Source organism: Oncorhynchus masou, chromosome 6, assembly GCF_036934945.1.
Source record: "Oncorhynchus masou masou isolate Uvic2021 chromosome 6, UVic_Omas_1.1, whole genome shotgun sequence".
Lineage (NCBI taxonomy): Eukaryota > Metazoa > Chordata > Actinopteri > Salmoniformes > Salmonidae > Oncorhynchus > Oncorhynchus masou.
Window position 1 is genome coordinate 22,556,141 of NC_088217.1, and position 22,285 is coordinate 22,578,425.

Sequence of the window (22,285 nt, forward strand, 5' to 3'; positions counted from 1 at the left end):
TGCTGGAGCATCTCTTTAAATAATCTTCAACTCAACCTTGTGTCTCTGTCCTTTGTACACACGGGTTAATGTTTTCTGACCCAATGGCACAATCTGTTGGCCAGAATAGGTCAACCGTTTGCAGGTGAACGTCTTCAACTTAATTTTTTTAAATGTGATTTATTTAACCTTTATTTAACTAGGCAAGTCAGTTAAGAACAACTGCTTATTTACAATGGCAGTCTGGGAACAGTGGGTTAAATGCCTTGTATCAGGGGCAGAACGACAGATTTTTACATCATCAGCTCAGGGATTCGACCTAGAAACTTTTTGATTACTGGCCCAACGCTCTAACCACTAGGCTACCTGCCGCCCCAAAACATATCTTTCAGTCCAAGTGAGTTGAAGATCTTTGAAGACATTACTTTGCACTCAGTACCGGTGTAAAGCTTGAATGTCACATCTTTGTTTTGTTTTTTATCAAATCAAATTATTTGTCACATACACATGGTTAGCAGATGTTAATGCGAGTGTTGCGAAATGCTTGTGCTTCTAGTTCCGACAATGCAGTAATAACCAACGAGTAATCTAACCTAACAATTCCAAAACTACTACCTTATACACACAAGTGTAAAGGGATAAAGAATATGTACATAAAGATAGATGAATGAGTGATGGTACAGAACGGCATAGGCAAGATGCAGTAGATGGTATCGAGTACTGTATATACATATGAGATGAGTAATGTAGGGTATGTAAACATTATATTAAGTAGCATTGTTTAAAGTGGCTAGTGATATATTTTACATCAATTGCCATCAATTCCCATTATTAAAGTGGCTGGAGTTGAGTCAGTGTGTTGGCAGCAGCCACTCAATGTTAGTGGTGGCTGTTTAACAGTCTGATGGGCTTGAGATAGAAGCTGTTTTTCAGTCTCTCGGTCCCTTCTTTGATGCACCTGTACTGACCTCGCCTTCTGACCTCACCTTCTGGATGATACCGAGGTGAACAGGCAGTGGCTCGGGTGGTTGTCGTCCTTGATGATCTGTATGGCCTTCCTATTCTCAGTTTCTCAGTCTATTTCGCTTTGTCATTGTCCACATCTGCAGTGACAACTTCAATGTGTTTGAATTTTTCAGTCATCTCAATCTCAACTGTGCCTAGGAACATACTGTCATTGTCTTCAATCTGATCAACTGCAGGCATTTTCCTTTGTTGGCTCTGTGATTTGCACATCTTGGCAAAGTGATTCTTCTTTTGGCAGGATTTACATACTTGAACATAGGCTGGGAATTTTCTTTACTCGTGCTTGTAACCACATCTGTTGCAATTTATATATATATTTTTGTTCATCTTGAGCTGCCTTTGCTCTGTTCTTGGGAATTCTACAGTCGTGGCCAAAAGTTTTGAAAATTACACAAATATTAATTTTCAGTCTGCTGTCTCAGTTTGTATGATGGCAATTTGCATATACTCCAGAATGTTACGAAGAGTGATCAGATAAATTGCTATTATTTGCTAAGTCCCTCTTCGCCATGCAAATGAACTGAATCCCCCAAAAACATTTCCACTGCATTTCAGCCCTGTCACAAAAGGACCAGCTGACATCATGTCAGTAATTCTCTCATTAACACAGGTGTGAGTGTTGATGAGGACAAGGCTGGAGATCACTCTGTCATGCTGACGGAGTTCGAATAACAGACTGTAATCTTCAAAAGGAGGGTGATGCTTGGAATCATTGTTCTTCCTCTGTCAACCATGGTTACCTGCAAGGAAACACGTGCCGTCATCATTGCTTTGCACAAAAAGGGCTTCACAGACAAGGATATTGCTGCCAGTAAGATTGCACCTAAATCAACCATTTAACGGATCATCAAGAACTTCAAGGAGAGCAGTTCAATTGTTGAGTAGAAGGCTTTAAGGCACCCAAGAAAGTCCAGCAAGCGCCAGGACAGTCTCCTAAAGTTGATTCAGCTGTGGGATCGGGGTACCACCAGTACAGAGCTTGCTCAGTAATGGCATCAGGCAGTTGTGGGTGCATCTGCACGCACAGTGAGGCGAAGACTTTTGGAGGATGGCCTGGTGTCAAGAAGGACAGCAAAGAAGCCACTTCTCTCCAGGAAAAACATCAGGGACAGACTGATATTCTGCAAAAGGTACAGGGATTGGACTGCTGAGGACTGGGGTAAAGTCATTTTCTCTGATGAATTCCTTTTCTGATTGTTTAGGGTATCTGGAAAAAAGCTTGTCCGCAGAAGACAAGGTGAGCGCTACCATCATTCCTGTGTCATGCCAACAGTAAAGCATCCTGAGACCATTCATGTGTGGGGTTGCTTCTCAGCCAAGGGAGTGGGCTCACTCACAATTTTGTCTCAGAACACAGCCATGAATAAAGAATGGTACCAACACATCCTCCGAGATCAACTTCTCCCAACCATCCAGGAACAGTTTGGTGATGAACAATGCCTTTTACAGCATGATGGAGCACCTTGATGATGGAGCTGTACATAATCTATTGGTAAATAGCCCACCCATTTTCACCTACCTCATCCCCACAGTTTTTATTTATTTACTTTTCTGCTCTTTTGCACACCAATATCTCTACCTGTACATGACCATTTATCAATCCAGTGTTAATCTGCAATATTGTAATTATTCGCCTACCTCCTCATGCCTTTTGCACACATTGTATATAGACTCCCCTTTTTTTTCTACTGTGTTATTGACTTGTTAATCGTTTACTCCATGTGTAACTCTGTGTTGTCTGTTCACACTGCTATGCTTTATCTTGGCCAGGTCGCAGTTGTAAATGAGAACTTGTTCTCAACTAGCCTACCTGGTTAAATAAAGGTGAAATAAAAATAAAAACCTTGCCATAAGGCAAAAGTGATAACTAAGTGGCTAGGGGAACAAAACACCAATATTTTGGTTCCATGGCCAGGAAACTCCCCAAACCTTAATCCCTTTGAGAACTTGTGGTCAAGCCTCAAGAATCAAATAAAATAAAATGTATTTATATAGCCCTTCGTACATCAGCTGATATCTCAAAGTGCTGTACAGAAACCCAGCCTAAAACCCCAAACAGCAAGCAATGCAGGTGTAGAAGCACAGTGGCTAGGAAAAACTCCCTAGAAAGGCCAAAACCTAGGAAGAAACCTAGAGATGAACCAGGCTATGTGGGGTGGCCAGTCCTCTTACGGCTGTGCCGGGTGGAGATTATAACAGAACATGGTCAAGATGTTCAAATGTTCATAAATGACCAGTATGGTCGAATAATAATAAGGCAGAACAGTTGAAACTGGAGCAGCAGCACAGCCAGGTGGACTGGGGACAGCAAGGAATCATCATGTCAGTAGTCCTGAGGCATGGTCCTAGGGCTCAGGTTCTCCGAGAGAGAGAAAGTAAGAGAGAAAGAGGACACCGGACACACAGGACACCGGATAGGAAAGGAGAAGTACTCCAGATATAACAAACTGACCCTAGCCCCCCGACACATTAACTACTGCAGCATAAATACTGGAGGCTGAGACAGGAGGGGTCAGGAGACACTGTGGCCCTATCCGATGACACCCCCGGACAGGGCCAAACAGGAAGGATATAACTCCACCCACTTTGCCAAAGCACAGTGTCACACCCTGACCATAGTTTATTTGTATGTTTCTATGTTTTGGTTGGTCAGGGAGTGATCTGAGTGGGCATTCTATGTTGGATGTCTTGTTTGTCTATTTCTATGTCTGGCCTGATATGGTTCTCAATCAGAGGCAGGTGTTAGTCATTGTCTCTGATTGGGAACCATATTTAGGTAGCCTGGGTTTCACTGTGTGTTTGTGGGTGATTGTTCATGTCTCTGTGTTTTGCACCAGATAGGGCTGTTTTCGTACGTTTGTTATTTTGTTAGTTTAATTCGTGTATAGTTTCCTTATCAAATAAAATGAATCACAACTTTGCTGCATTTTGGTCCGCTCCTCCTTCCCACAACGAAAGCCGTGACACACAGCCCCCACACCACTAGAGGGATAACTTCAACCGCCAACTTACCATCCTGAGACAAGGCCGGGTATAGATCTCTGCCACGGCACAACCCAAGGGGGGCGTTAACCCAGACAGGAAGATCACATCAGTGACTCAACCCACTCAAGAGATGCACTCCTCCTAGGGACGGTATGAAAGAGCCCTAGTAAGCCAGTGACTCAGCCCCTGTAATAGGGTTAGAGGCAGAGAATCCCAGTGGAAAGAGGGGAACCGGCCAGGCAGAGACAGCAAGGGCGGTTCGTTGCTCCAGAGCCTTTCAGTTCACCTTCCCACTCCTGGGCCAGACTACACTCAATCATATGACCTACTGAAGAGATGAGTCTTCAGTAAAGACTTAAAGGTTGAGACCGAGTTTGCGTCTCTCACATCGGTAGGCAGACCATTCCATAAAAATGGAGCTCTATAGGAGAAAGCCCTGCCTCCAGCTGTTTGCTTAGAAATTCTAGGGACAATTAGGAGGCCTGCGTCTTGTGACTGTAGCGTACGTGTAGGTATGTACGGCAGGACCAAATCAGAGAGATAGGTAGGAGCAAGCCCATGTAATGCTTTGAAATCAGCCCTTGCCTTGACAGGAAGCCAGTGTAGGGAGGCTAGCGCTGGAGTAATATGATAAAATGTTTTGGTTCTAGTCAGGATTCTAGCAGCCGTATTTAGCACTAACTAGCACTAGTGCTTTATCCGGGTAGCCGGAAAGTAGAGCATTGCAGTAGTCTAACCTAGAAGTGACAAAAGCATGGATTAATTTTTCTGCATCATTTTTGGACAGAAAGTTTCTGATTTTTGCAATGTTACGTAGATGGAAAAAAAGCTGTCCTTGAAATGTTCTTGATATGTTCTTCAAAAGAGAGATCAGGGTCCAGAGTAACGGCGAGGTCTTTCACAGTTTTATTTGAGACGACTGTACAACCATCAAGATTAATTGTCAGATTCAACAGAAGATCTCTTTGTTTCTTGGGACCTAGAACAAGCATCTCTGTTTTGTCTGAGTTTAAAAGTAGAAAGTTTGCAGCCATCCACTTCCTTATGTCTGAAACACATGCTTCTCGCGAGGGCAATTTTAGGGCTTCACCATTTCGTTCACCGTTTGGTTAAATGTACAGCTGTGTGTCATCCGCATAGCAGTGAAAGTTAACATTATCAAGAGGCAGGTGGACAAACAGGTAGACAAACAAAACCCCACAAATTGTGACAAACTCCAAGCATTGATTATGGAAGAATGGGCTGCCATCAGTCAGGATGTAGCCCAGAAGTTAATTGACAGCATGCCAGGCGGATTGCAGAGGTCTTGTAAAAGAAGGCTCCACACCGTAAATATTGACTCTTTGCATCAACTTCATGTAATTGTCAAAAAAAGCCTTTACACGTAGGAAAAGCTTGTAATTATACTTCAGTATTCTATATTAACATCTGACAAACATTTCTAAAGACACTGATGAAGTAGCAAACTTTATGGAAATTTAGATTTATGTCAGTCTCAAAACTTTTTGCCAACACTGTACACTTTTTTATCTTGTGTACTTCAATTTCCTCATTGAGCATTTTAACCTGACTGAATGTGATTTCACTGGCATGACACACATCATAGCTTTAGTCAATGTGAGATCCGCCTCTCTCAACAGCCTGCATCTTACTTCATTAGTAAAATATCTAATTGTTTGTGGCATAAAAGATGACCAAGTTGCTTTGTTGCTTTGCCAAACTCTACCACCAGGCTACCAATGTCAATAAGAACAAACAGATGACAGATCGCTTTACCTTATAGAAATGAAAACATACTTTAATAGAGGAGTTTCCTGTGAATAGTAGTAGGCTCTTGACCATAGCACAATCCAGAAAGTGCTCCCCATGCGAAGCAATGAAGTTTGACCTCCGTGTTTTGTCGAGTATTTGTTCATTTTATTTAACCTTTATTTAACTAGGCAAGTCAGTTAAGAACAAATTCTTATTTACAATCCATGGTGTTTCCATGGTGATAATCTGTCAGTCAAATGTGTCCGAGATGCAGAAGAGAAAGTTTCAAAGAAATACTGAAAGTCAAGGGACAGTTGATAGTGTTTTCCACAAATCCAGTCAGTCTACATGATATCATCAGGTTTATTTATCCAGACATACACATGATATAATATAACAGAGTCATTATGTTATTTTAAGTAAAGGTCTATTAATATAACAGACAAAAAGGTGAGCAATCAATCTCAGTAGTGTGATTATTTTGGCAGTGATAGGCCTAGTCAACATCAGAAACATGATCAAAACAATAACGCTAATAATTTTAATGATTAGGATAATCATTTTTCTTATAAAGTACGGAGTGAATATTCCAAAAGCATCTAAAGAGTAAAACATACTTTATTGAATACATTCACTTTATTGCAAGGTTTTCCTAAGCAAGCATATGATTTTTCAATTTTTTATTTGCATAGTTCAAGCAGTTTGTGTATTTCTCCAAAATAATAGCAGTTAATATTATTATTAAGATATACGTAGTTGAAATAAGAAATATGTACATTGACCAATGTGCTAAATCTCTCCACATCATTATTAGCCAAATATTGGAGACCCCTTATTTGGCTGTTTTGTATTTCTCAACACATCTGATGCCAATTGTTCCAAAAATACCTATATTTTCAAAATCAACCATTTCCAAAATCAATTCTTAAAAGCAATAAATAGCCTAAATAAAATATTTCTACAACAATTGTTCCCCAATGTCGTAAAAAATGCTAAACATTCCTGATTACTTGTTAAAAATGTAACCTGTTGGCTGAAATCTTATTTGAATCATAAAATACCCATGTGTCTAAAAAAATATGTAGTGCATCTTTTTCACCTTATTTTCCCAAGAAAAAATAGAACTATTTTCCTCAGACCTGCTGTTGTTTTTGATAATTGATAATCTGCTTTGTGTTTACACGTTTCACCTACCATCAAACATCTTGGCTGGTCTAAAGAAACATTTCTTTCTGTACAGACACAACATTACCTCTTGAGCCAATATGACAAAGAGAGAGAGAAACAGAGGGAGGGATGGGAAAAAGAGACAGGAAGAGATGGGTGGATAGTGATGGAGGGAGGATGAATGAAAGGCAATAAAAAGGGCTGGACTTTCGCAAAGGCCACAGGTTAGATCTGGAAACACTGACAGTAATCAACTGACAAACTTACAAACAGATTTTGTGTCAAGAGAGACAGACCAAATACAAATGATCGGTCAACAACTTGCATGGGAGGAATGCAGTAGAAGCAGAATAGGGCACATTACTGCACCATTAAACATCCTTCACTCCAGATAGAGATCCTTTCCTCCAACCCTTACGAGGATATCTCTATCTGTTTATCTGTCTGATCAGAATGACATGATCAACCATCTCTATATGCTAAAATAGCTCCAGACTTCATCATGGCACTGTTTAATATTAGGGATATGTTACATGTAGGATGCATTTTGTTTTCTGATATTTATGCACTGTAAGCTGGCTGTGATGCAAGTTGCTGGCCCATCTTAACACAAGTGTTTCAACTAGCAGACTTACAATTCTAAGGTCACTTCTTTTTTCCACTGACATCTTTCCACATACTTTATACTGTACTGTATGTATATATATTTATATACCTGTATATGTACAGTACCAGTCAAACGTTTGGACACACCTACTCAATCAAATGTTTTCTTTATTTTTCATATTTTCTTCATTGTAGAATAATAGTGAAGACATCAAAACTATGAAATGACACATATGGAATCATGTAGTAACCAAAAATGTGTTATAAAATGTTTTGCTTATTTTATATTCTTCAAAGTAGCCACCCTTTGCCTTGATGACAGCTTTGCACACTCTTGACATTCTCTCAACCCGCTTCACCTGGAATGCTTTTCCAACAGTCTTGAAGGAGTTCCTACATATGCTGAGCACTTGTTGGCTGCTTTTCCTTCACTCTGCGGTCCAACTCATCCCAAACCATCTCAATTGGTTTGAGGTCGGGTAATTGTGGAGACCAGGTCATCTGATGCAGCACTCCATCACTCTCCTTCTTGGTCAAATAGCCCTTACACAGCCTTGAGGTGTGTTTTGGGTCATTGTCCTGTTGAAAAACAAATGATAGTCCCACTAAGCACAAACCAGATGGGATGGTGTATCACTGCACAATGCTGTGGTAGCCATGCTGGTTAAGTGTACCTTGAATTCTAAATAAATCACTGACAGTGGCACCAGCAAAGCACCTCCACACCATCACACCTCCTCCATGCTTCACGGTGGGAACCACACATGCGGATATCATCCGTTCACCTACTCTGCATCTCACAAAGACACAGCGGTTGGAACCAAAAATCGCATGTTTGTACTGATCTGAGCAAAGGACAGATTTCCACCGGTCTAATGTCCATTGCTTGTGTTTCTTGGACCAAGCAAGTCTCTTATTCTTATTGGTGTCCTTTAGTAGTGGTTTCTTTGCAGCAATTCGACCGCGAAGACCCGATTCACGCAGTCTCCTCTGAACAGTTGATGTTGAGATGTGTCTGTTTCTGGAACACTGTGAAGCATTTATTTGAGCTGCAATTTCTGAGGCTGGTAACTCTAATGAACTTATTCTCTGCAGCAGAGGTAACTCTGGGTCTTCCTTTCCTGTGACAGTCTTCATTTGAGACAGTTTTATCATAGCGCTTGATGATTTTTGAAATTTCAACGTTCTTAACATTTTCCAGATTGACTGACCTTCATGTCTTAAAGTAATGATGGCCTGTCATTGATCTTTTGAGGTGTTCTTGAGTTAATATAGGCTTGGTCTTTTACTAAATAGGGCTATCTTCTACATTCCAACTCTACCTTGTCACAACACAACTTTGGCTCAAATGCATTAAGAAGGAAAGAAATTCCACAAATTAACTTTTAAAAAGGCAAACCTGTTAATTGAAATGCATTCCAGGTGATTACCTCATGAAGCTGGTTGAGAGAATGCCAAGAGTGTGCAAAGCTGCCATCAAGGCAAAGGTTGGCTATTTTGAAGCATCTCAAAAATAATATAATAACATATTTTGATTTGTTTAACTCTTTTTTGGTTACTACATGATTCCATGTGTGTTATTTCATAGTTTTGATGTCTTCTCTATTATTCAACAATGTAGAAAATTGTAAAAATAAAGAAAAACCCTGGGATGAGTAAGTGTGTCCAAACTTTTGACTGGTACTGTATGCATGGATTTTATCCATTTAGCTATTGACGTACTGTACCACTGAAGAAAGGTCCTAGCAGTGAGAGGAGTAAGAGAAGACAGTGGCTTTATTGCTAAAGGTGTTTGGGCTTTACTTACATCTAGATTCACAGGTACCAGAGTCAGAATGGGTCTTCCTGTAGACAGTCACACACATACACATACATGTTCCAATCAGCTCGGGGTGTAGGCAGAAGAGGGAACCGAAGGGGATAGCCAAGCCTGGAGAAGGGGCTGGGAGGCAGGCACAGTGGGTCAGGTAAGTGTTCAACAGGTGTGTTCCTCACCAGGGATGAGAGGGTTGGAAAGGAATAGAGAGAGGGGGGGCTTATCAAGCACTGCTATACACCCATGCCCTGACACCAGTGGATTGAGGTGGGAACGAAGGGTGTGTTTACTGTGCGATACTGTGCTTGCAAGCAGTACAGCTTCTCCCACTAATAGCCTTTGAGGGTCAAGGGCTGTTTAACTGAGTTAGAGACAATGACCCAGGGGCCAATCAGAAACAAGACTATATGACCCAGGGGTCAAATAGAGAGAAGACCACATTGCTCTTAATTAAGAAGCTGTATTCTGTTCTGGTACCGTTCTGTTACTGTTGCTACTTTTATCTCTTTATGGTTCTTGAACCACCCTCCGTTCACCTCCTTCTCCTCTGTGACATTTTTCTGTTATACTAAACACACCAGCCTCTGATTTGTTCAACTACTCTCTGCACCAATAAAAACATTCCTCCATTCTTCCTAAAGTCCAGCTCAGCCAGTCCTCTTCACTAATCATCTTAAATGAGATCTGTGCATCACATACAACAAGTGCCCTCCTGAACACTGTCTCACTGTCTGTTTAGCATGGCGGAGACCATGTTAGAGTAATGTACGGTATACACCCCATGCTCTATGGCTAGTTTAGTAGCTTCAAAAAATTGTGTACACCGAAAATTGTGAATATTACAACATTGTGTTTTGTTCGCTTTTCCTGCCCTCATAGAGAAGCTCTTTTCTACCAGGCCTAGGCTGAGAGGAAGAGTGTGGTAATTGACAGAGGGAGAGTGGAGATTGCTGTTATAGCAGCCCCTGGGGTGGGTGGGAGGTGTGCACATTAAGTTTAAGTTTCTCCATCATTAGTCTGTTTGGCTTGAAGACGTCCTCAGGTGGCCAACTTTCCAGACTTCCTGTGACAGCTTCCTTTTTCCTGTTGTGTTGTTGTGGAAGTCGTTGGGTTTATACACCGGCGGGCGTGCGGTCAGAGACTAAACAAAACCAGTTTCTTTGGGCTTATTCTTTATATTCCAGTGGATCCTCAGAAGGATGCTCCATCAAACCTAACGGCAGCCAGAGCTTGAGCTAGACATGAAAAAGGGAGAGAGGGATAGACACAGAGACAGAGATAGACACAGAGACAGAGATAGAGACAGAGACAGAGATAGAGACAGAGACAGAGACAGACACAGAGACAGAGACAGAGACAGAGACAGAGATAGACACAGAGACAGAGATAGACACAGAGATAGACAGAGATAGACAGAGATAGAGGCAGAGATAGACAGAGATAGAGGCAGAGATAGACACAGAGATAGACACAGTGATAGACACAGAGAGACACAGAGACAGAGATAGAGAGACACAGTGATAGAGACAGAGATAGATACATACATAGGTGCAGAGATAGACACAGAGACAGACACAGAGACAGACACAGAGACAGACACAGAGACAGACACAGAGACAGACACAGAGACAGACACAGAGACAGACACAGAGACAGAGACAGACACAGAGACAGACACAGAGATAGAGGCAGAGCTAGACACAGAGAGACACAGTGATAGACACAGAGAGACACAGAGACAGAGAGAGAGAGACACAGTGATAGAGACAGAGATAGATACATACATAGGTGCAGAGACAGACACAGAGACAGACACAGAGACAGACACAGAGATATAGATAGAGACAGAGATAGACACAGAGATACACAGAGATAGAGGCAGAGATAGACACAGAGAGACACAGAGACAGACACAGAGACAGACACAGAGACAGAGATAGACACAGAGACAGAGATAGACACAGAGATACACAGAGATAGAGGCAGAGATAGACACAGAGACACAGTGATAGACACAGAGAGACACAGAGACAGAGATAGAGAGACACAGTGTTAGAGACAGAGATAGATACATACATAGGTGCAGAGACAGACACAGAGACAGACACAGAGACAGACACAGAGACAGACACAGAGATATAGATAGAGGGAGGACGGGAAGGAGAGAGAGAGAGAATACACTTTAACTCTAGTAAAACTCTTAAAAAACATTCAAACAGAGACTCAATGAAAACTGAAAGCAAGGAAAGGAAATGCATCCGAACTCATATGAGATCCCATTCTGTTATGTCTTCGTGTGACTCTAAATGCTAATTTGACCGCAGGACAACTCTCTGTGCTGCCTCATTTTGGGCAACCGCTCCAGGCCAGTTTGAACCAATCACAGCTGAGAATCCTGTCGCACAGTACAGGAAGTGCCCCTGTTATGTGGGAGAGTGGTTATTGAAGGGATTCAACAGCTGTCACAACCAGGACAAGAAAGCCGCAGTGCAACATTAACTTGAGTAATTTTCCAGCTAACATACTTTTCCTGCATAGTTGTAATTTTGGGTAAAACAAGTCCACAATAGTCTTAGGAAATGTGCTGATTTATCAACAAAAAAACAACAACAATGATCATAGAAAGTCATGGAAGTATGTTTGGTGTGAGTATATGGACAATAGATCCTGAACAATCATAAGCCAAGCAGAAAGACATTAGGTTTGAACCTAATACTACACATAGACTTCAAGGTATTTTAAGGCATTGCAGTCTTGTGCTATTGGTGTACGTCTGCATTCAATTTGTGCATTTGGCTTTTGTAAGGGCCATGTGTGATCCTGCCAATGTTTAAAAGTAAGGCGGATATCTTGAGTTGTTTTTGCCAAACACAATGAAAGGGAAATAAATCAGTATAGTTTTTGAGGTTTGATTTCTTGACAAGAAATGACAAGAATGTCTTCTGGAGGGCTTATAAAGATAATGGTTGCATTACCGTCGCAACCACCCAGTGTCGATCCCTCAATATTTAAACTAACTCAAATATGTGGTATTCATCCCGGTCTGTACACATGATATGATAAAACTAAAGTGCTGACAGTAAGAGTGATCCTCTTAGTTGAATGTGATGTCTGTTAGCTTCAAAGTCTGAAACAGCAGTAAATCATTATTTGGGTTCATTGCTGAATATGTGTTGGATGTGGCAGCCTGGCATTATTCAACGTGTAGAGCTCGAAATTGACTGGTCCAAGGCAGAAAAATAGATGCTGAATCCCAAATGCCACCCTAGTCCCATTAGCCTCTGGAATGGGGCCATTTAGGACACATGGAGCAACATGAGGCATGCAGAGCCAAAACCACTGAGTGTTGTCAATAATAACAGCTTAGCCCCACTGATCTGACCATGTGATAATAGTAATAACAGCTTATCCCCACTGATCTGACCATGTGATAATAGTAATAACAGCTTAGCCCCACTGATCTGACCATGTGATAATAGTAATAACAGCTTAGCCCCACTTATCTGACCATGTGATGATAATAATAACAGATTAGCCCCACTGATCTGACCATGTGATAATAGTAATAACAGCTTAGCCCCACTGATCTGACCATGTGATAATAGTAATATCACAGCCCCACTTATCTGACCATGTGATGATAATATTAACAGATTAGCCCCACTGATCTGACCATGTGATAATAGTAATAACAGCTTAGCCCCACTGATCTGACCATGTGATAATAGTAATAACAGCTTATCCCCACTGATCTGACCATGTGATAATAGTAATAACAGCTTAGCCCCACTGATCTGACCATGTGATAATAGTAATAACAGCTTAGCCCCACTTATCTGACCATGTGATGATAATAATAACAGATTAGCCCCACTGATCTGACCATGTGATAATAGTAATAACAGCTTAGCCCCACTGATCTGACCATGTGATAATAGTAATATCAGCTTAGCCCCACTTATCTGACCATGTGATGATAATATTAACAGATTAGCCCCACTGATCTGACCATGTGATAATAGTAATAACAGCTTAGCCCCACTGATCTGACCATGTGATAATAGTAATAACAGCTTAGACCCACTTATCTGACCATGTGATGATAATAATAACAGATTAGCCTCACTGATCTGACCATGTGATAATAGTAATAACAGCTTAGCCCCACTTATCTGACCATGTGATGATAATAATAACAGCTTAGCCCCACTGATCTGACCCTGTGATAATATTAATAACAGATAATCCACACTGACCTGACCCTGTGATAATATTAATAACAGCTAATCCACACTGACCTGACCCTGTGATAATAGTAATAACATCTTATACATACTGACCTGACCCTGTGATAATATTAATAACAGCTAATCCACACTGACCTGACCCTGTGATAATAGTAATAACATCTTATACATACTGACCTGACCCTGTGATAATAGTAATAACAGCTTATCCACACTGACCTGACACTGTGATAATAGTAATAACAGCTTATCCACACTGACCTGACACTATGATAATAGTAATAACAGCTTATCCACACTGAACTGACACTGTGATAATAGTAATAACAGCTTATCCACACTGACCTGACCCTGTGATAATAGTAATAACATCTTATCCATACTGACCTGACACTATGATAATAGTAATAACAGCTTATCCACACTGACCTGACACTGTGATAATAGTAATAACAGCTTATCCACACTGACCTGACACTATGATAATAGTAATAACATCTTATCCACACTGACCTGACACTGTGATAATAGTAAAAACATCTTATCCACACTGACCTGACACTATGATAATAGTAATAACAGCTTATCCACACTGACCGGACACTGTGATAATAGTAATAACAGCTTATCCACACTGACCTGACCCTGTGATAATAGTAATAACATCTTATCCATACTGACCTGACACTATGATAATAGTAATAACATCTTATCCACACTGACCTGACACTGTGATAATAGTAATAACATCTTATCCACACTGACCTGACACTATGATAATAGTAATAACATCTTATCCACACTGACCGGACACTGTGATAATAGTAATAACAGCTTATCCACACTGACCTGACCCTGTGATAATAGTAATAACAGCTTATCCACACTGATCTGACACCATGATAATAGTAATAGCAGCTTATCCACACTGACCTGACACTGTGATAATAGTAATAACAGCTTATCCACACTGATCTGACACCATGATAATAGTAATAGCAGCTTATCCACACTGACCTGACACTGTGATAATAGTAATAACAGCTTATCCACACTGATCTGACACCATGATAATAGTAATAACAGATTATCCACACTGACCTGACCCTGTGATAATAGTAATAACAGCTTATCCACACTGAACTGACCCTGTGATAATAGTAATAACAGCTTATCCACACTGACCTGACCCTGTGATAATAGTAATAACAGCTTATCCACACTGACCTGACACTGTGATAATAGTAATAACAGCTTATCCACACTGATCTGACCCTGTGATAATAGTAATAACAGCTTATCCACACTGACCTGACCCTGTGATAATAGTAATAACAGCTTATCCACACTGACCTGACACTGTGATAATAGCAATAACAGCTTATCCACACTGACCTGACCCTGTGATAATAGTAATAACAGCTTATCCACACTGACCTGACCCTGTGATAATAGTAATAACAGCTTAGCCCCAATGATCTGACCCTGTGATAATAGTAATAACAGCTTATCCACACTGACCTGACCCTGTGATAATAGTAATAACAGCTTATCCACACTGACCTGACACTGTGATAATAGCAATAACAGCTTATCCACACTGACCTGACCCTGTGATAATAGTAATAACAGCTTATCCACACTGACCTGACCCTGTGATAATAGTAATAACAGCTTATCCACACTGACCTGACACTGTGATAATAGTAATAACAGCTTATCCACACTGACCTGACCCTGTGATAATAGTAATAACATCTTATCCACACTCACCTGACACTCTGATAATAGTAAAAACAGCTTATCCACACTGACCTGACCCTGTGATAATAGTAATAACATCTTATCCACACTGACCTGACACTATGATAAAAGTAATAACAGCTTATCCACACTGACCTGACACTGTGATAATAGTAATAACAGCTTATCCACACTGACCTGACACTATGATAATAGTAAAAACAGCTTATCCACACTGACCTGACACAATGATAATAGTAATAACATCTTATCCATACTGACCTGACACTGTGATAATAGTAATAACAGCTTATCCACACTGACCTGACACTGTGATAATAATAATAACATCTTATCCACACTGATCTGATGATGTGATAATAGTAAAACAGCTTATCCATACTGATCGGATGATGTGATAATAATAGTAATAACAGCTTATCAACACTGATCTGACCCTGTGATAATATAAATAACAGCTTAACCATACTGATCTGATGCTGCGATAATTATAATAACAGCTTATCCACACTGATCTGATGATGTGATAATAGCGCTAACAGCTTATCCAAACTGATCTGATGATGTGATAGTATTAGTAATAACAGCTTATCCACACTGACCTGACCCTGTGATAATAGTAATAACAGCTTATCCACACTGATCTGATGATGTGATAATAGCGCTAACAGCTTATCCAAACTGATCTGATGATGTGATAGTATTAGTAATAACAGCTTATCCACACTGACCTGACCCTGTGATAATAGTAATAACAGCTTATCCACACTAACCTGACCCTGTGATGATAGTAATAACAGCTTATCCACACTGACCTGACCCTGTGATAATAGTAATAACAGCTTATCCACACTAACCTGACCCTGTGATGATAGTAATAACAGCTTATCCACACTGACCTGACACTGTGATAATAGAATAACAGCTTATCCACACTGACCTGACCCTGTGATAATAGTAATAACAGCTTATCCACACTGACCTGACCCTTGTGATAATAGTAATAACAGCTTATCCACACTGACCTGACTTTTTGATATTTGTAATAACAGCTTATCCACACAGACCTGACAATGTGATAATAGTAATAACATCTTATCCATACTGATCTGATGATGTGTTAATAGTAATAACAGCTTATCCATACTGATCTGATGATGTGATAATAGTAATAACATCTTATCCATACTTATCTGACGCTGTGATAATAGTAATAACATCTTATCCATACTGATCTGACACTGTGATAATAGTAATAACATCTTATCCATACTGATCTGATGATGTGATAATAGTAATAACATCTTATCCATACTGATCTGATGATGTGATAATAGTAATAACATCTTATCCATACTGATCTGATGATGTGATAATAGTAATAAAATCTTATCCATACTGATCTGACACTGTGATAATAGTAATAACATCTTATCCATACTGATCTGATGATGTGATAATAGTAATAACATCTTATACATACTTATCTGACACTGTGATAATAGTAATAACATCTTATCCATACTGATCTGACACTGTGATAATAGTAATAACATCTTATCCATACTGATCTGATGATGTGATAATAGTAATAACATCTTATACATACTTATCTGACACTGTGATAATAGTAATAACATCTTATCCATACTGATCTGACACTGTGATAATAGTAATAACATCTTATCCATACTGATCTGATGATGTGATAATAGTAATAACAGCTTATCCATACTGACCTGACACTGTGATAATAGTAATAACAGCTTATCCACACTGACCTGACCCTGTGATAATAGTAATAACAGCTCATCCACACTGACCTGACACTGTGATAATAGTAATAACAGCTTATCCACACTGACCCTGATAATAGTAACAACAGTTATCCACACTGACCTGACACTATGATAATAAATAACAGCTTATCCACACTGACTTGACCCTGTGATAATAGTAATAACAGCTTATCCACACTGACCTGACACTGTGATAATAGTAATAACAGCTTATCCACACAGATCTGATGATGTGATAATAGTAAAACAGCTTACCCACACTGACCTGACACTATGATAATAGTAATAACAGCTTATCCACACTGACCTGACACTGTGATAATAGTAATAACAGCTTATCCATACTGATCTGACACTGTGATAATAGTAATAACAGCTTATCCACACTGATCTGATGAATAATAGTAATAATCCATACTGATCTGATGATGTGATAATAATAGTAATAACAGCAACCACTGATCTGACTCTGTGATAATAGTAATAACAGTTTATCCACACTGACCTGACACAGTGATAATAGTAATAACAGATTATCCACATTGACCTGACCCTGTGATAATAGTAATAACAGTTTATTCACACTGATCTGATCATGTGATAATAGTAAAACAGCTTATTCACACTGACCTAACTCTGTGATAATAGTAATAACAGCTTATCCACACTGACCTGACACTGTGATAATAGTAATAACAGCTTATCCACACTGATCTGATGATGTGATAATATTAAAACAGCTTATCCACACTGATCTGACACTGTGATAATAGCAATAACAGCTTATCCACACTGACCTGACACTGTGATAATAGTAATAACAGCTTATCCACATCTGATGATGTGATAATAGTATAACCATCACTGATCTGACACTGTGATAATAGTAATAACAGCTTATCCACACTGATCTGACACTGTGATAATAGTAATAACAGCTTATCCACACTGATCTGATGATGTGATAATAGTAAAACAGCTTATTCGCACTGACCTGACTCTGTGATAATAGTAATAACAGTTTATCCACACTGACCTGACACTATGATAATAGTAATAACAGCTTATCCACACTGACCTGACACTGTGATAATAGTAATAACAGCTTATCCACACTGACCTGACACTATGATAATAGTAAAAACAGCTTATCCACACTGACCTGACCCTGTGATAATAGTAATAACATCTTATCCACACTGATCTGACACCATGATAATAGTAATAGCAGCTTATCCACACTGACCTGACACTGTGATAATAGCAATAACAGCTTATCCACACTGATCTGACACCATGATAATAGTAATAACAGATTATCCACACTGACCTGACCCTGTGATAATAGTAATAACAGCTTATCCACACTGAACTGACAATGTGATAATAGTAATAACAGCTTATCCACACTGACCTGACCCTTGATAATAGTAATAACCCACACTGACCTGACACTGTGATAATAGTAATAACAGCTTATCCACACTGACCTGACACTGTGATAATAGTAATAACAGCTTATCCACACTGAACTGACCCTGTGATAATAGTAATAACAGCTTATCCACACTGACCTGACCCTGTGATAATAGTAATAACAGCTTATCCACACTGACCTGACCTGTGATAATAGTAATAACAGCTTATCCACACTGACCTCACTGTGATAATAGTAATAACAGCTTATCCACACTGACCTGACCTGACACTGTGATAATAGTAATAACAGCTTATCCACACTGATCTGACACCATGATAATAGTAATAACAGATTATCCACACTGACCTGACCCTGATAATAGTAATAACAGCTTATCCACACTGAACTGACCCTGTGATAATAGTAATAACAGCTTATCCACACTGACCTGACACTGTGATAATAGTAAAACAGCTTATCCACACTGACCTGACCCTGTGATAATAGTAATAACAGCTTATCCACACTGACCTGACCCTGTGATAATAGTAATAACAGCTTATCCACACTGACCTGACCCTGTGATAATAGTAATAACAGCTTATCCACACTGACCTGACCCTGTGATAATAGTAATAACAGCTTATCCACACTGACCTGAATAACAGCTTATCCACACTGACCTGATAATAATAGTAATAACAGCTTATCCACACTGACCTGACACTGTGATAATAGTAATAACAGCTTATCCACACTGACCTGACCCTGTGATAATAGTAATAACAGATTATCCACACTGACCTGACTCTGTGATAATAGTAATAACAGCTTATCCACACTGACCTGACCCTGTGATAATAGTAATAACAGCTTATCCACACTGACCTGACCCTGTGATAATAGTAATAACAGCTTATCCACACTGACCTGACACAGTGATAATAGTAATAACAGCTTATCCACACTGACCTGACCCTGTGATAATAGTAATAACAGCTTATCCACACTGACCTGACACTGTGATAATAGTAATAACAGCTTATCCACACTGACCTGACCCTGTGATAATAGTAATAACAGCTTATCCACACTGACCTGACACAGTGATAATAGTAATAACAGCTTATCCACACTGACCTGACACTGTGATAATAGTAATAACAGCTTATCCACACTGACCTGACACTGTGATAATAGTAATAACAGCTTATCCACACTGATCTGACCCTGTGATAATAGTAATAACAGCTTATCCACACTGATCTGACCCTGTGATAATAGTAATAACAGATTATCCACACTGATCTGACCCTGTGATAATAGTAATAACAGCTTATCCACACTGATCTGATGATGTGATAATAGTAATAACAGCTTATCCACACTGATCTGATGATGTGATAATAGTAATAACAGCTTAACCATACTGATCTGACTCTGTGATAATAGTAATAACAGCTTATCCACACTGACCTGACCCTGTGATAATAGTAATAACAGATTATCCACACTGACCTGACTCTGTGATAATAGTAATAAACAGCTTATCCATACTGATCTGACCCTGATAATAGTAATAAAAGCATCCACACTGTGATAATAGTAATAACAGCTTATCCACACTGACCTGACAATGTGATAATAGTAATAACAGCTTATCCACACTGATCTGACTCTGTGATAATTGTAATAACAGCTTATCCACACTGATCTGACACTGTGATAATAGTAATAACAGCTTATCCACACTGACCTGACCCTGTGATAATAGTAATAACAGATTATCCACACTGATCTGATTATGTGATAATAGTAATAACAGATTATCCACACTGATCTGACACTGTGATAATAGTAATAACAGCTTATCCACACTGACCTGACACTGTGATAATAGTAATAACAGATTATCCACACTGACCTGACACAGTGATAATAGTAATAACAGCTTATCCACACTGACCTGACACTGTGATAATAGTAATAACAGCTTATCCACACTGATCTGACCCTGTGATAATAGTAATAACAGCTTATCCACACTGATCTGATGATGTGATAATAGTAATAACAGCTTATCCACACTGATCTGATGATGTGATAATAGTAATAACAGCTTATCCACACTGATCTGACACTGTGATAATAGTAATAACAGCTTATCCACACTGATCTGATGATGTGATAATAGTAATAACAGCTTATCCACACTGACCTGACTCTGTGATAATAGTAATAACAGCTTATCCACACTGACCTGACACAGTGATAATAGTAATAACAGCTTATCCACACTGATCTGACCCTGTGATAATAGTAATAACAGCTTATCCACACTGACCTGACACAGTGATAATAGTAATAACAGCTTATCCACACTGACCTGACAATGTGATAATAGTAATAACAGCTTATCCACACTGACCTGACACTGTGATAATAGTAATAACAGCTTATCCACACTGACCTGACACTGTGATAATAGTAATAACAGCTTATCCACACTGATCTGATGATGTGATAATAGTAATAACAGCTTAACCATACTGATCTGACTCTGTGATAATAGTAATAACAGCTTATCCACACTGATCTGACACTGTGATAATAGTAATAACAGCTTATCCACACTGACCTGACACTGTGATAATAGTAATAACAGCTTATCCACACTGACCTGACACTGTGATAATAGTAATAACAGCTTATCCACACTGACCTGACCCTGTGATAATAGTAATAACAGCTTATCCACACTGACCTGACCAGCTTATCCACACTGACCTGACCCTGTGATAATAGTAATAACAGCTTATCCACACTGACCTGACCCTGTGATAATAGTAATAACAGCTTATCCACACTGACCTGACCCTGTGATAATAGTAATAACAGCTTATCCACACTGACCTGACCCTGTGATAATAGTAATAACAGCTTATCCACACTGACCTGACACTGTGATAATAGTAATAACAGCTTATCCACACTGACCTGACCCTGTGATAATAGTAATAACAGCTTATCCACACTGACCTGACCAGTGATAATAGTAATAACAGCTTATCCACACTGACCTGACCCTGTGATGTGATAACAGTAATAACAGCTTATCCACACTGACCTGACCCTGTGATAATAGTAATAACAGCTTATCCACACTGACCTGACCCTGTGATAATAGTAATAACAGCTTATCCACACTGACCTGACACTGTGATAATAGTAATAACAGCTTATCCACACTGACCTGACCTGTGATAATAGTAATAACAGCTTATCCACACTGACCTGACACAGTGATAATAGTAATAACAGCTTATCCACACTGACCTGACACAGTGATAATAGTAATAACAGCTTATCCACACTGACCTGATAATAGTAATAACAGCTTATCCACACTGATCTGACACTATAATAGTAATAACAGCTTATCCACACTGATCTGATGATGTGATAATAGTAATAACAGCTTATCCACACTGATCTGATGATATATAGTAATAACAGCTTATCCACACTGATCTGATGATGTGATAATAGTAATAACAGCTTATCCACACTGATCTGATGATGTGATAATAGTAATAACAGCTTATTCACACTGACCTGACCCTGTGATAATAGTAATAACAGATTATCCACACTGATCTGATGATGTGATAATAGTAATAACAGATTATCCACACTGATCTGATAATAGTAATAACAGATTATC

The 22,285-nt window shown here is 39.4% G+C and overlaps 1 protein-coding gene across 1 annotated transcript in view; it reads right to left on the minus strand.

The window, feature by feature from the left end:
* Positions 1-6,087: 6,087 nt before the first annotated feature.
* Positions 6,088-22,285, minus strand: part of LOC135541639 (pleckstrin homology domain-containing family A member 6-like) — a 243,192-nt gene continuing 226,994 nt past the window's right edge. The window contains 1 exon segment of the mRNA XM_064967954.1: positions 6,088-10,566. The gene's annotated coding sequence lies outside the window, so the exon portion shown is untranslated.